Genomic DNA, 15,276 nt, shown 5'->3' with positions numbered 1-15,276 from the left:
GAGGATTAATTGCAAGGAGGATGTGAAAACACTTTGTGACATATACTATACCTTTCTAATATAAAGTTCTATTGTATTTCTTAGCTGGTCTTAAAATCTGCATCACTGGTAAGGAGTTCTAGCTTTATCAGTCTGTGTTCACCCAATGGATTGAATGAGGATTCTTTGCATTTATCTGTTTTCTACGTGTCTGAGTAGAGACCCATTAGACTCTACGAGGTGTATGATACAAACCATGACACACTGGTCCTGTGTTATGAGGCCCAAGCTTTAACCAGAGATCAGTAAGTCATTCGGGTCTCTTTTTGATTCTATTGTTCAGGACTCCTTGTAGTTTTAGTATCGTGGTAAAGGGAAGAGATTCTGGAGCTGGACATAGCTGGATTCTAATTCTAGCTCTGCTTCTTACTAGCTGTATGTCATTGAACAAGCCATCTCACCATTTTAAGCCTCAGTATATTCATCTGTAAAATAGAAGTAAGTATAAGAATAAATGAGGTGGTTTATGCAAGGCACCAGCATAGCGTATGGTACTCAATAAACAATATCTAACTTTACATCTGGAGTGCTGAGACACCCCATCTCTGGGAAAATGTGGAGAATTTAACCAAATGAGAAAGGAGCTTTTGATGATGATGATGATGATGATGATGATGGTGATGGTGATGATGATGATAGCAATACTGTATTCAGCACTTAATAGATTTTCAATTAGCAATAATCACACCTTGGATAAACCTCATTGGCTACGATACTACCACTGTGCAAAGCGGCACTTAAAAGATCTTAAACACAGCAGTAGAGACATTATTGAATTACTTAATCTCTACTTATAAAATAGGTAGAGTAGTTAGAGAGAGTGGTGGGAGAGAGTGGTGGGAACTAACCACTCCCCAAGTGACATACTTTCTCTCATAGCTCCCCGTTTATTTTATCTGTACTAAGTGTAACATTCTAAAAGGATTGTTCCTTCATTTGTTTACCTGTTTATTGTCTCTCTTTCTTCCCTAGAATAAAGGCTCTCCGGGGATCCCTGCCCTACCCTACCTGCAAGGAGCAACATGCGGGCCTGGTACCTGGTAGGTGCAATAGAGATTCAGAAAAGGAAGGAAGGAAGGAAGGAAGGAAGGAAGGAAGGAAGGAAGGAAGGAAGGAAGGAAGGAAGGAAGGAAGGAAGGATTAATTCACTATGTTGTCATTTTGGTCCTTCCAAGCCCTAATACTAATATCATTTTTATTTTGGGTCTTATTTCTTTTCTGATATGTAAGATCTTGATAGCATAAGTAATGTATATTGCCTATTTTTTTCTCTAGCCACTAAAAACCAGGTTAAGCATTAAAAATTCTTCAAGTTAAAAATTAAAATCAATGTGTAAAAATTCAGTCTCAAAAAGACACATGATAGATCAGACTGGAATTCTGGCAAAGAAAATGTTCTGGGGAACTTTGTTTTCCTATTGTTCCATTATTTACTATGTTACTCTAGAAATAAAGAGCTGTTGGATTTATTGTTATGAAGAGCCTAGAAAACATAAAGAGCTAAGGAGATGCTAACTCAATAAGATTTATGCTAAGTTCATTTCCCATTACTGGATATTGATTAATTCTATGTTAATATATACCTAAGTATGGTAGGATTTGCCACCATAAGACACAAATTTCATTAATGGCAGGTATTCTTGTTTTGTCTTATCTCTGTCCTTTCATATTTAATCATCTGTGCCTTCTCTGTCACTTACAAAGTTGTAGAAAAACTTTCTTTCTAGATGATTTGTATTTCAAGAGCCATTAAAATCAAGGATTTTTTCACATAATGGGCAAAGCACTTTCTCTAGGAGACACAGAATCGAGAGATGTCAGGGAATTCACTAGCTGCTAATTTAGGCTGCCTGTGATAAGCTTGAACTTTCCTGTTTTGGGTAATTTTGTGGAATTCAAACATATTTATTCAATATGTATTTATCCTTTATTTCTTTGTGCCTGTGTCTATACTAAGTATACAATATTTTCACAAACAAAATTTTAAATGTTTCGAAATCATTCAGGAGTCAGCAAACTTTTACCATGAAGGACTCAGAGAGTAAATATATTAGCTTTTGTGGACCAGGCCCATTCATTTATGGATTGTCTATGGGGGCTTTCACGTTGCCATGGCAGAGCTGAGCAGCTGGGGCGGAGGCTACATGGCCTACAACAGCAGCGTTGTGAGGAAGGTACTATCATTATCTCCATTTTACAAATGAGGGAATGCATATACCACTTGCAAGTGGTAAAGCTGGAATTTGATCCAGACAGTTTGCTTCAATCTGCACTTTAACCACTCTGGCCGCCACCAAAAAGACAGAAGTCTCTGGTCAGTCCTCCCCCAAAAGGGCAACTGTTTCTTATTCCCCAAGTGAGACTACCAGAGTTGTTATACATTCTCTCACAAAAATGAAGCAAGCCTACACTGTATTTGGGCAAAGCAACGTTCATCACCAACTTCTCTCAGTCTCTGACCTACCCAGAGGTCCCATTTCCACCACTGGGAAATGTTTTGTTCTGAATTCAAACATCGAATCATTTTCTTTTAGAATAGGTGTTATAAAAGCTTATGAAATGTAATTGAATAGTACCAATAATGCTATACATACTTCTTATGCATAAAAGCCAATGGCTTGCATAGGCCAGCCTAGTGTTTTAACATTGCATTAATAGGAAAAACTCTGTTGTTTCAGTCATTGATTTATAAATGACATTTGCTTGTGCCTTGTATATAGAATCAAAATAATACTTCATTGTGAAAATGGCTATTTTTTGATATTTCTGACAACCCTATTTAAAATTACACCCCTTCAATGTCAGCATTCCATATCCTCCTTATCTGCTTAATTTTCTCAGCAATATGACATGTCATAATTTGATGAAAATATGCATATTTATTCATATACAATGTGTTTTTATTTCCTGATTCCACCCCCACCCCCCACAATGTAAGCTTGACGGGACAGGGTTATTTATATTATTTGTTCATTACTGTGTTCCCAAGGTCTAAAACAGTGCTCAGAAACTTTAAGCAGCTGTTCAATATACTTTGTAGAATGAATGAATCCATCACATTGTCATATATAAAAAGAAAGTTCCCTTTTTCTTAAGCAGATATGGTTCACTGTGTAACTCACCTCTGAGATTCTAGTACATGGTGACATGTGTGAAGAGGTGGAGTGTAATGTTGCCATCAGAGGCTTTGAATTAGATGCTAGGATTAGACTCTGTTCTTCCATTTGTGATTGGGTGACCTTGAACTTATGTGACGAGATCTCAGACTCCTCACCTTTAAAATGGAGTTGAAGAATTATACCTACATTATCCATGCAAACGAGATGGTGTGTGAAAATCCCTGAGCACCATGCCTGGTGCATAGCAAGAGCTCCAAAATATTACCTATCAGAAAGGTGAATAAACCACAGACACCGATGCAAGTGGGACAATTTTCCAGGTTCCCTTCCAGGTGAGAGGAAGCCCAGACAAGTAGCCTGGTGCGTGATATTAACGGAAGAATCTAAGCTAGAATACTTAAACAGTTACTCTTGAAATGGTATGGGAGGCTTTGAAGACGGTTGTAAGAATCTCTTGGAATTTCCCCCTGCCCTTTAGCGTTTGTTCCGGAATGTGCTTCTGCTACTGAAGGTAAACTGTCCTGCCCCGCAAGGTTCTGGAGTGGAGTAAATGTTGATAAATTTACAATTCATTACTAAGAGGTAATATGTTCAAAACTTTACGCTGACTGTAAAATGGCATATGTCTGAAATATTGGCTAGTTAGTATAGAGAGAAATCACTGCTCATTACAGAGGCTCTGGTGCAGAGCATTTCCCAGAGCAATGCTTTAACAGTGTACCAAGATATTTTACTTCTGAATGCAGACATTTCTATGTCTCTTTGGGGGGAAATGACTTTGTGAATTTTACTTTTGCTAATCATCGTACTCCAAATTGTTTTTATGATAAATTATTGGTGTTTTTGAAAGAACACTTTATATTCTAAATAGCATGACTCTCTTTTGAATTTTGGGATCCTATTGGATTGGTTTAGCTGAAGCAGAAAGGTGACCTTACCAAATAAATAGAAATCTAATTTTAATAGTTTTAGTCTTAATTTACTCTATGATTCTTTAAAAGATAGCAGCATTGTCTGAAAGTAGGCTTGCATTTAGGTATCAGTTTGTAAAAATTAATGTACCTTCCTTCAGTGCTACTAAGAGCTTCTTAATGACCATTAAAGATTATTTGAGAAGATAATTCATGCTGTCACAGCCCAGAAATTTCTGTCTTTTGACTAACTGGGTGTAATAAGAACACGAGTTTCCTTTCACTGCCGCAGTCTTCATGATTAAAAAAAAATAAGACGGTTTTTCTACTTGCAGTATATGCACAAATAATTGTCTGTTTCCAAACACATTTAGAGTGGGGACAATAATCCTGATGTGATTTAATAACCCTTTTGCCTAATCATTCTGAGGAAAGGGGTGGAGTTAGGGAGAAGCCCAAAACAGAAGCTGTTGTTGATTATCTTAAAAGCCACGGTCAGTAGCAGCTGTGTTCTGCCTTTCTGAATGTGGGGTCTGCGTTGGACTTCGAGTGGCTTGGCACAGACTTCTCGAGTTGGGAGAATTCTCCTGAGTGACAAACAAACATCCTTCACGATGCTGAAGAGTGGTGCATCGTTAGAGGCAGTGTTGTCCTGAGGAGCCTCTCTGGCTTTTACCTTTAGTGTCTCAAGGGTCTTGGGAGGCACAAAACCCAACAAGAGTTAAGCACTCTTGATCGTGTCGATTCTTGTTTATTATTCACACCTTCTGATAGCATTTTTCTTTGAGCAAAAGTCAGTAACAAAGTCAAGAACTGTGTGTGAAATGGAGCTGGTTGCTATTATCACAAGGCTAATTGCTTTCGTGTATGTTTCCAGAATCTTTCAAAGATAAATTGGAAAGAGCCAGGATGTTTGAGGGAAGACAAAACAGGCTGGGAACACCAGCTATGCCAGCTGGAGATGCCAATAAAGAAGAGACGTGGCTCAGGATGGGGAGGGCAGAGTCATCATCCACGACTTGTTTCTGCTCGCAATGTTTTTGAGCAAGGGGTTTGTTTACTGAGGCACATGGCTTCTACATGTTTGTGAGGCAGGGCTGAGGATGGGAGGTTTTTGTGACTGTAGAAATCCCTGCCCTGCGGCAATTCATCAACTCCGATCCAGCCCGGCCCTTATCAGAAGATCCTTGCCTCAGTGGAGGGGGTTAAGTGCTGCATGTGAAACTGTGCATGTATATAGTGGGTATGCACTTGCCACAACAGTAAAGGGAACGAACTGAAGACAATGAAATGGCTCATCTAAGTAAGACACCAAGCATAAAGACCTTTAGGACCAGTGCCTCTGATTCTCTAAAAGAAAAATAAAAAGAATGGATTTTTCCTAATTTTCTTGAGATGTTAACTGGGAATGGGTCCCAGGACAGGCTCACTCCCAAGTGCTTAGATGTCTCTAAGGAATTCAGGGCACCTGTTATTTGCTACTGCACCAGGTCAGTTTTTCTAAACACGAATGGGACTTAATCCTGTTATCATTCCACCTGTCATCTACCCCTCTCATTTCTCACCGTGAGTGGCCATGTCTCTCTTCATGTCCCCTCCCTCTGCCATTGCCCCTTCACTCTCTGAGAAAGCAAAGACCAGCTTGTGAGAAATCACCACATCCTGCCCTATCACCTAAAACTGATCTGCAACCATAATCATCCTTATCTCCTTTCCTGGCCTCTTACTCGTTCCTTCTTTAATTCACTTGGTTAGCCATTTGTTTGTTTGGCATTAACTGGATATTTCTAGGTGCCAGCCACTGTGCTGGGAGGTGCAGACGGCTCAGTGAATTAGACACAATCCTTGCTGTCAGGAAAGAAAAATGTCCCTTTTATCTCCAAGGTAATTCTCTTTGCCTACAGTCTTTATGCCATTCCTTCTGGCCCCCTCAGGCACTGAGCTCTATCGAAATTAAATCTTGCTTGTATATCTACAAATAATTCGTCCTACTTGACTAGCTCTTTTCGATCAGGATTGAAACAGGCTCTGGTTTCTTCTGTCTTAAGAAGTAAATAAAACAAATTAAAATACCCTGAGTTATTTATTTCTCCCTGTCATTCCTGTGCCCTCTCTCTCTCTCACTTTCCCTCTCTCTCTCTCTCTCTCCCTCCCTCTCCCTCTCTCTCTCTGCCATAGTCAAGTTTGTTAAAACAATTGGCTACTCTTACTCTCTGTACAGTTCTCAGGTCCCCCCAATCCCACCCCACCAATTCATTTGCCAACTCCATGAAGTCTAATTTATTCCTGCTAACCCTTTACGGAAACTGCACTCACCAAAGTTACCAATGCCTCATTTGGGCGCTCTCCCAATTCTTGTCTTTACTCTTTCTGTTGACCACTTTTCAAGTCTCCTTCTTTGGCTTTTGTTACTCTACTTTCTCCTGGTTTTCCTCCTACCTCTCAGGTGATTCCTTCTGTTTATTTTATGGCTCTTCATCCTATCTTGCTGGAATTTTAGGTACTCCAAGATTTCTTTTTCTATTCCACAAAATTTCCCCCAGTAATCATATCCACTTCAAAGTCTTCAACAAACCATCTGTGCATATCTCCTGGCCAGATGATTCTTCTGAGCTCTGATTCCAATCTCTGATACCTACGGTATTTCTAACCGTACGCTGGTAGTCAGTCTATAGACGCTTCACACACAGTGTGGGCAAAACAGAACGAAATATGCTCGCTGCTTTGAAACATGTTCTCCCACTAATTGTCCTCATTTAGGCAAGTTATCCTACATAATTAATAATAACAGTAGTTACCATTTATTATTTTCATGTACCAGGCGCCCTGCATAGTCCTTTATGTGGATTTTTGCACCAAATCCTAATAATATGTAACTGCCATTAGAGACAGACATTAGTACTAACATCCTTTACAACAGATGTGCAAACTGAGTCAAATTAACGCTCACAGCACTCAGTCAGTGGCCAACCCTGGCCCTGACCCCATGGAGTGAGATTCTAGAATACAGGTTCTCAACTGTCTCTCTGCATTCTTTCTCACTGGTTTAAGTGAGTACTTTTGGCTCCTTTCCCTTCCCCTGTCCTCACATCTACTCACCTGAAGTCTATTGATTCTATTCCCAATGTGTCTATTTCTTTTTATTCTTACTGCCATTTCCCTGATCATATTAGGCCTTCACAGGATCATCATCTTGCCCATATGGTTGTAGCACTCTCCTAATTAATGACCTTGACTCTGGTCTAATCCTTGCCTACACTGAAGACAGTAATCTTCCTCAAGCATCAATCTGATTATAATATGCTTTGCCTTGTCACCTTCCAGTGACTTCTTATAGCTTTGAGAATGTTGTCCAAATCCCTCAATGTCTTATATAAAGGCTCTATCTCCTGATCCCTGCTTGCCTCATTATTCTCATCTTTTGTTGCCCAGCACCAGTGGGCTACTTGAAGTTCTCTACGTCCTTTTGGGGCCCCTGGCCTTTACCTCTATAGTTCCCCCTGCATAACTATCTTCCTTCCCATCTCCACCTATGAAACTACTGTTAATTTGCTAGGCCCAGCCTATGAGTTTCCTTTTCCAAAAAGCCTTTTTTATGCTCACCTCTTCACAAGCCACCCAGGTCAGGTAACACTAATCCATGCCTGTTTCTACAGTAACACTTATTCTTCTATGGCTTTAATTATCAGTTTACTTTCCTTTTTTTTCTCTCAGACCGTGAACTCTTTGTGAACAGGTGTCTGTTTTGTATCCTAGTGCCTAACGCAGGGTCTCATGTATTGTGGGTTTTCATTAGAATCATAAACGTATAGGTGCAAATCTGTCCTTGCCTCCATCATTGCCTATTTCATATAATGACAAGACCATCTTTAGTTGTAGGCTAGCAGTGCCTCTGTGCCCTGCAATTCATTTACACAAAAGTTTTGACTTGATTGATGTTAACATATTCACAGAGGAGTCTAATTGATTCATAAAGACATGCCTGGAGGTCCATCTTAGCATTTGATAATTTCTGTTAAATGTTTCTCCGGTAAATTTACCCTGAATTCTCTCTTTCCTGGTAGAGTAGAAAATAGCTCAGTGCATGCTTTTCTCCTACTCTCCCCCACCCAATCTTCTATATGCAAAGTCTTCCAAATGTGTGCTAAATAGAAACAGTCACAGAGCCGAACCCCCGTGAGAGGAAACGTGGCAGGGCGTCAGTCTGCATGGTGGTGGAGGCTTCAGATACTTGGCTTTACAAATGACCTTTAAAGTTTCACTGGGTGCTCTGCATTTGCCCTGTTTCTGCCCTTTCCAGCTCTCACAATGGTGCCATGTCTCTCTGAGTCACTTCGTTATTGTCTAAGCTAAGAACGGCTGCCTGCAGAAAATATGCTGAGTTCTTCCATAATCATAAATCCCCATAAAACTCAAACAACAGAAGCACAGAATGGAGAAGCATAGGATGTCTCACTTACTTGCAGCAACTATATAATTATGTTCGGGCAATCTCTCTGAGAGATATAGCCAAAAGTCACCACTGTTTAGGAAAGGTTACAGCATTTTCTTTTCCAGAATGATGTTATTTATTTTTATTTCAACCAAATATGATTGTCAGGTGTTTTTACATTATTCATCCTATTTCATATGCACACGTATTTAGCCCTATTTAATTTTCTGAGCTAATTTAATTTTTAGTTGATTCCAGTTCCTACCATGTGCCTCTCATGAATCTCTGAAGAGCTGTGTTTTAGTGGCAAAGCCATGACTTCTCAGCTGTAGAGAATACATTTATTCTTTTTTTCACTTTGAAAAGAACAATTTTAATGACTTTCATGTAAACATTTTTTTACCATTTGCACATTCTATATTTGTAGATTAACTCACTGTTTAAAATTTAACATAAAATGTATTTGTTGAATAATGGACGAATACATTTATCAAGGAATACATTCAATCCACTTGCTCTTTTAACTAAACCTTCCCTCCGTCCTTGGGTTCTTCTTTCTTTGCTTTCCTCCCAACTTGGAGCATCCTATGCAATGCTGTCTTTGGTCCTCTGGCCATGTTCCAAGAGGCAAAAATAGGTCTTTTTACCTCTAGCTAAGACTTCATTTCTCTTCTAGTCTCCTAAAATGTATAACTTCCCCCAGAACTCAGTTTTTGTCAGTCTGTCCTCCTTTTAAAATTCAGTCTGAGTCATACATTTTTCTTATTATTCTATTGATTTCCAAATCCATATATCTGATCTTGACCACTCACTTACAACCTAAAATTTCCATATCCTCATCTTAGCCCATAGATTAAAAACTTTTTTTAATATCCTCACCAGAGAATATTTTTTATTGCTTTTGTGGAGAGAGAGGAAGGGAGAGAGGGAAACGTAGAAGTGAGAGAGAGAAGCATTGTTTGATTGCCTCCTGTACGTGTCTGGATGGGGGATTGTAAATGCGTAGACTGGAGACTGAACTCACAACCTAGGCCTGCGCCTTGACTGGGAATCGGATGAGCAACCTATCAGTTATGGGACAAAGTTTCAGTCAACTGAGCCACACCAACCAGGGCTTAACTTGAAAATTTTAACATCTCTCTCTCAACATTTCTTTTAACAATTCCATTTCCAGTCTCCTGAAACAATCTTTTGAGTCATATTTGATTCTGTCATCTATCTTACTCTTTGTATCCAGTCTCTACTAGTTTTGTCATTTATCAGTATATCTCTGGGCACCATGACTCTGTGGACACAAATATGAATGGGATGATGTTCAGCCACTGTGGGTGTACAATTTGGTGGGAGAGATATTTGGACAAATTACTATAGCAGCACAGTGTGTTATACAGATGCAAGAACAAAGTGCCACAAAGAGGAGGGAGAAACACCAAATGCTGCCAGTGGAAGTCAGGAAAGCCTGCTCTGAGGGGCCATCTAGAGAGGGCGCATTAGAGGAGGTCAAATGAGGCCTACAGAGTGCTGGTGGCTGGGGGAGTGTGCCTACTGACTTAGTGGCATGGTAGTGTGTGGCCAGTTTAGGAAATTGCATGTTGAAAGGCATGTTGAGGACAAAGAAAAGATAGGTTTAAGAAAGGAAGCAGAGAGCTGAACATGTGCATGATAATGACATTGGATTTAAACCTATAAGAAATAGAGACTTCCAGCCAAGATGGAGGCTGGATAGAGTAGATATACTGTGCCTCCTCATAGAACCAAAAGAAGGATAACAACAAGTTTAAAAAGAAAAAACAACCAGCACTGCTAGAAAATTGAACTGTATGGAAGTCCAACAACCAAGGAGTTAAAGAAGAAATATTCGCCCAGACCGGTAGGAGGGGCGGAGATGGGTAGACGAGTGAAGAGGACTCACAGCAAGGCTGTGGCTGGAGGACAGGGGTGGGCAGTGGCTGGCAGAGTGGGGGGCCTCACATTCATGTGCAGATAAATGGGAGGAATGACTGGGGAGTGAGATAGACCCTGCAACCCAGAGTTCCAGCATGAGGAAATAAAGCCTCAAAACCTCTGACTGAAAACACCTGTGGGGGTTGAGGAGGTGGCGGGAGAAACTCCCAGCCCCACAGGACAGTTCACTGGAGAGACCCACAGGGTCCTAGATTTAGAAGAGGGCCATTAACCTGGCTGGCATAGCTCAGTGGATTGAGCATGGGCTGTGAACCAAAGTGTCGCAGGTTCGATTCCCAGTCAGGGCACATGCCTGGGTTGCAGGCCATGGCCCCCAGCAACTGCTCATTGATATTTCTCTCTCTCTCTCTTTCTCCCTCCTTTCCCTCTCTAAAAATAAATAAATAAAATCTTTAAAAAAATAAGAGGGCAATTAAGAGACAAAGATTGGTTAGGGAGCCTTTGCAACAGTGGCAAAGCAGAGACTAAACTCCTCATCTGCAGTGCTGAGAGGAAATTGTGAGACTCGAACTGAGGAAATGGCAATTGAAAGAAGTTGGATGTGGGAGGACTTCAGAGGAAAAAAGTTCCAGGTATAACAACTTGAGGGGAGTAAGAAGTTTTGAAATAGACATTTAAGTCATGAAAAGAGGGAATACATTATGACCCTGTAAATGGATAGACAGATGTCACTGAAGGCCCAGTGGAATGGAAACTCTAAGGCTCAAGTACATGCTGCATTTCAAGTGTGCGTTTCCCTGGTGTTGCTCAATAGCAGGATGAGGAGACAGGTGTGGATCTTGTGCTTGGTTTTCTGGCCCAAATGACGCAGCCCCAGCCTGCATGCCCTCCAGATTTGCTTCCCACGTCTCCCTAACATGAACCTTTGGCCCACATCTGGCTAGTCTCATCACTATTCCTCAGACAGCACATGCTCTTTTAAATCCTGGGATTTTTTTTTTCTCCTATTGATAACACTGAAACATTCTTCCTTTCTTTCTATTTTATCTGGAACAAACTTTCTTTTCTCATTTTCTTTAACCCTCCTCAACCCTCTAGACCCTTTCATTCTACTAGCTTCAAGAGACTTACTCTAACCTCCAGCAATCTCACCCCTATTTGATTTTTCTCTTGCCCTATCATTGATCTGAATAGATGCTCAGGAGCAGGAGTGCTAGGTTCAAATCCTGGCTTTGCCACAACTAGCAGCATGACCCAGAAAAGGTCACTTAGCATCTCTATGCCTCCAAACCCTCTTCTATAATTAGTGCTTACTTTCCATGTTTGTTTGAAGATTTATTGAGTTAATTCATGTAAAACACTTGAACAGTACAGAATACATAATAAAAAGTCAAAAATGCTTAGCTTTTGTTATGTGTGTAGTTGTACTTATTATATTTCACCCTGGGCATATAGTAGATGCTCAAGAAGTATTTACTAATTTGACCTTATAAATATGTTATTAGATGAGCCTAGAAGATCTACTTCGATTATAACCTCTAAACTTTGTCTTCTTCAGGAAAGAATTACCAGTCTATATTTTTGCTATTTTATAATAAGGAGGGAGCAAATACTATTTGAAATATAACATATAATTTAGATAAAGTAAATAAGGAGTATTGAGTGCTTAGTATGTACTAGGCATGAATCTCCTTACAGTAACCCTATAAATGGTTATAATTACTTTACATATGAACAAACTGAAGTACCAAGAAGCAAAATAACTTATCCAAAGCTAAAGAGATTAGAAGTAGAAGAACTAGGACTTAAACTTAGGGTTTTCTGACTGTAGAGTTCATACCCATCTGCCTTCCAATATACATCCAACATACGGGATCTCCTGATCTAACTGTAGCCTGAACTTGGATCTTGAGCTTTGCTCATAGGTGTGGAAATGCCAAGAGTAGAGGGGTATTTACAAGTGGGAAACAATTACATGAGCCAGGTTGAAAATATAAATGAGCTTGGTATTTAGGAACATCTGGTGAGATGCACCTGAACCTATGGGGAAGTAATAAATATAAGTAAGACCTCTCTTCCTCTTGTTTTCTGTGCCATGCTTAATAACACCACTGCCTGCCTGTCTAGTCATCCCAGCTAAAAATCTGGGATGCTCCTTAGAAACTTTTCTCGTTCATCTGCTAAATTAATAGTGAAACACCATCGATTTGACTGATATACATCGTTCCTAGCCTTCCCTACTGTTACCTCCTAACTCAAGACTTCTTTGCTTGTGGCTTGGATTGGATTGTGGCAAAAGCCTTATTTCTCTTTGCCTGGTTCCGGGTTGACAATTTTATGAGAAAAGTTCCCAAAAGTCAAGTCCCATTGGTCACTGTCCTTGATAGAGGCCTTCAGTGGTTCCCCAGCGCTTTAGAACTAAGTTCAGATGTCTATGGATAACACCCAGGGCCTTCCAGGTCTTGCCCTGGGCTCAGCTTGCTCACATAAATGACTACTTCTGATGGTTTGAAGGTCTTGTTTTTCACATTGGCCTGGTGAATGTCTACCCACTACATAAAAGCAGAAGTGACTCTCAGTTTGTTAGGGGCTTGCTCTCCAGCCTTAAGTATAGTGTTCACCCCTTCTTTGTACCTCTTCTGTACCACTCAGTTTGTACACTGTACAGCCTGAACTTACGTTTTCCAGCTATTTTTGAATAATGATCTTTCATATTTTACTGCAGTTCCATAAGATTGTGGCTATCAGTGGTTCTCTAGAGCAATGCCTGGTATGAAATTGGTACTCAATAATTGTGTGTTGAATTAAAGAAATAATGGATGAACAAAGCCAGAAAAATGAGGAAAAGGTCAGATTTTAATAGGCTTTGAAAGCTAGTCAGAGGAGATTGGGGGTATGTCTTTTTGAAAAGGTGATGTACGCAAATTGTTTTAGGAAAATTGGTCACATAGGAGCTCTTAGACAAATTCATTCTCATCTTTATACCTCTCTGCTCACACTGTTTTCCTTCCCACAGTTGCCAACCCTCAGCACCTTTGCCCATTCTGTCCAGTGGAGCTCCCTCATCCTGGAGGGCGTTTGAAAGGCTCATTGGAAAACCAACAGGAATTTATACAAAATGTAAATTATTATTTGAGTCTGCCATTTTCTAAGTTATCCTGACCTGCTGGGAAGAGAGAAATCTTCCTAAAAAGCCTTAGTTACTAGCAAACTCACCATCATACTAGCAGGCAGCTAGTTTGACTATTTTGGAATTCAATAAGACAGGGAAATTTTAATTAAAATCGGAGAAGGTCAAAGCATAAGTTAACAATTTTGGGGGGAACAAAATAAAGTGTTGGAATTGACTGAGCCTCAAAGCATGCATGTAAGTAATATTTCACACTCATTTATTATATATAAAGTTATATATGACACATGTATGCACACAAAGTATACTGGTAAATATTTAACAATTGCCTCACCACAAAAGAAGGGAGGGGCCCTGAGTTGTGATAGTTGTTGATTTCTGCAATGTGAGTACTCTAACCAAGACCCATTTTAACCACTCAGTTTGTTGTCACTGAACAGAGAGTTGGGAAGAGATGCTAATAACCTGCATTTATGAAGCCTATATTCTTTGGCTATAACATACAACAACAAATATAAACTTCTGGGAGCCTACTGTATGTCAGACGCAGGGCTGAGGGTACTGGGGATGGAAGACCCTGCTCTTAAGGATGTTAGTGACAGTGGAAAGACTGACAAACTAACAATTATGATACATAAGAATAACTACACCAAAAGTATATGCAAAGTACTGTAAAAGCATACATAGAGCTCCTAACATGCATAGATACATTTAGGCATTCAGGTATATAAATTTGCTGCAGAAATTCAGGGAAGGCTTGATGAGGTACATGGTGGGTATCAATCGCTCTTAGACATGAAAGATTACTGGGAGTTTGCCAGATGAAGGGCACTTCAATGAGAGAACATAGAAAGTTCAAAAAACTACAAATAATCTGGTATCACTGGCAGAAAGTTAAGTTAGGAGAGCCAGAAGAGATGATGATGAGAACATAGGGAGGAGCCAGGATCTTATTTGTTTAAACTCTAGGCCTCAAGGAGCTATGCAAATCATTTTGATAAGCTATCTCTGTGTCAGATCTGTGCAGAATGATTGGGGGGTGGGGTGAGTAGAATGGGATCAGAAAGGCTGGCGAGGTGTGTGTTGTACTAAGCAGGAGACAAATAGTGAACTAGGACAATGTAGAGGGATGGGGGCAGTCAGAGTTGAGAGTTAGGAGCTGTGAGTGCCAGGCCTTGGCTATTGCTGGGATTGGCAGGTGTGTGGGACCAAAAGGCACTTGTAGGGCCTCCTAGCTTTCTGGCTTGGGAACCTAAAACAGGAACGAGAGAAGGTAAAGTTTTATCAGGGGAAATAATGGGTTTAGTTTTAGACAGATTAGATTGGATGTACACGCCTGAGGTCCACAAACCTGATCCTACGGGCCAGGATTTGTCTTTGCTGGAGCTGTCTATGGAGACTGGGAGGTGGTAGCTGTGCCAGTGGGGACGGGGAAAGCAGGCTGTATGGCAAAGGGCAGGGCTGGAAGGGCAGACAGGAGTTAGGTGGAGCGGCACTGCAACCTGGTTTTGACTTCCCCTCTAGACAATTCATTTTTGTGTTGAGCTGTCTTCCTTCCTTTTCTCTCTTTCTCCTTATTGCTGAATAAGAAGAAAGCAATAAGGTGTGTGCCCTCTATTGTAGAACATATTGGCCCATTCAGAATTACTTGTGTACATGGCCAGCACTGAGCTCCTTGAAGCTGAAGAGCTTGTCTTTATGTAACCCTACAGCCTCAACAACTCTGCCAGCGCTAGGTGT

At 40.4% G+C, this 15,276-nt stretch overlaps 1 protein-coding gene and 1 pseudogene across 1 annotated transcript in view; both read right to left on the bottom strand.

Moving 5' to 3' along the window:
• The window catches only part of TRHR (thyrotropin releasing hormone receptor), a 35,491-nt gene that overhangs the window by 13,759 nt on the left and 6,456 nt on the right, over window positions 1–15,276 (bottom strand). The window lies entirely within an intron of this gene.
• Window positions 582–772, bottom strand: LOC123833409 (annotated as a pseudogene).

Source organism: Phyllostomus hastatus, unplaced genomic scaffold (assembly GCF_019186645.2).
Source record: "Phyllostomus hastatus isolate PE091 unplaced genomic scaffold, TTU_PhHast_1.1 phas_scaffold_21, whole genome shotgun sequence".
In the NCBI taxonomy this organism is placed as follows: Eukaryota; Metazoa; Chordata; class Mammalia; order Chiroptera; family Phyllostomidae; genus Phyllostomus; species Phyllostomus hastatus.
Note: the sequence above shows the minus strand (reverse complement) of the source record. Positions and strands in the feature narration are given on the sequence as shown.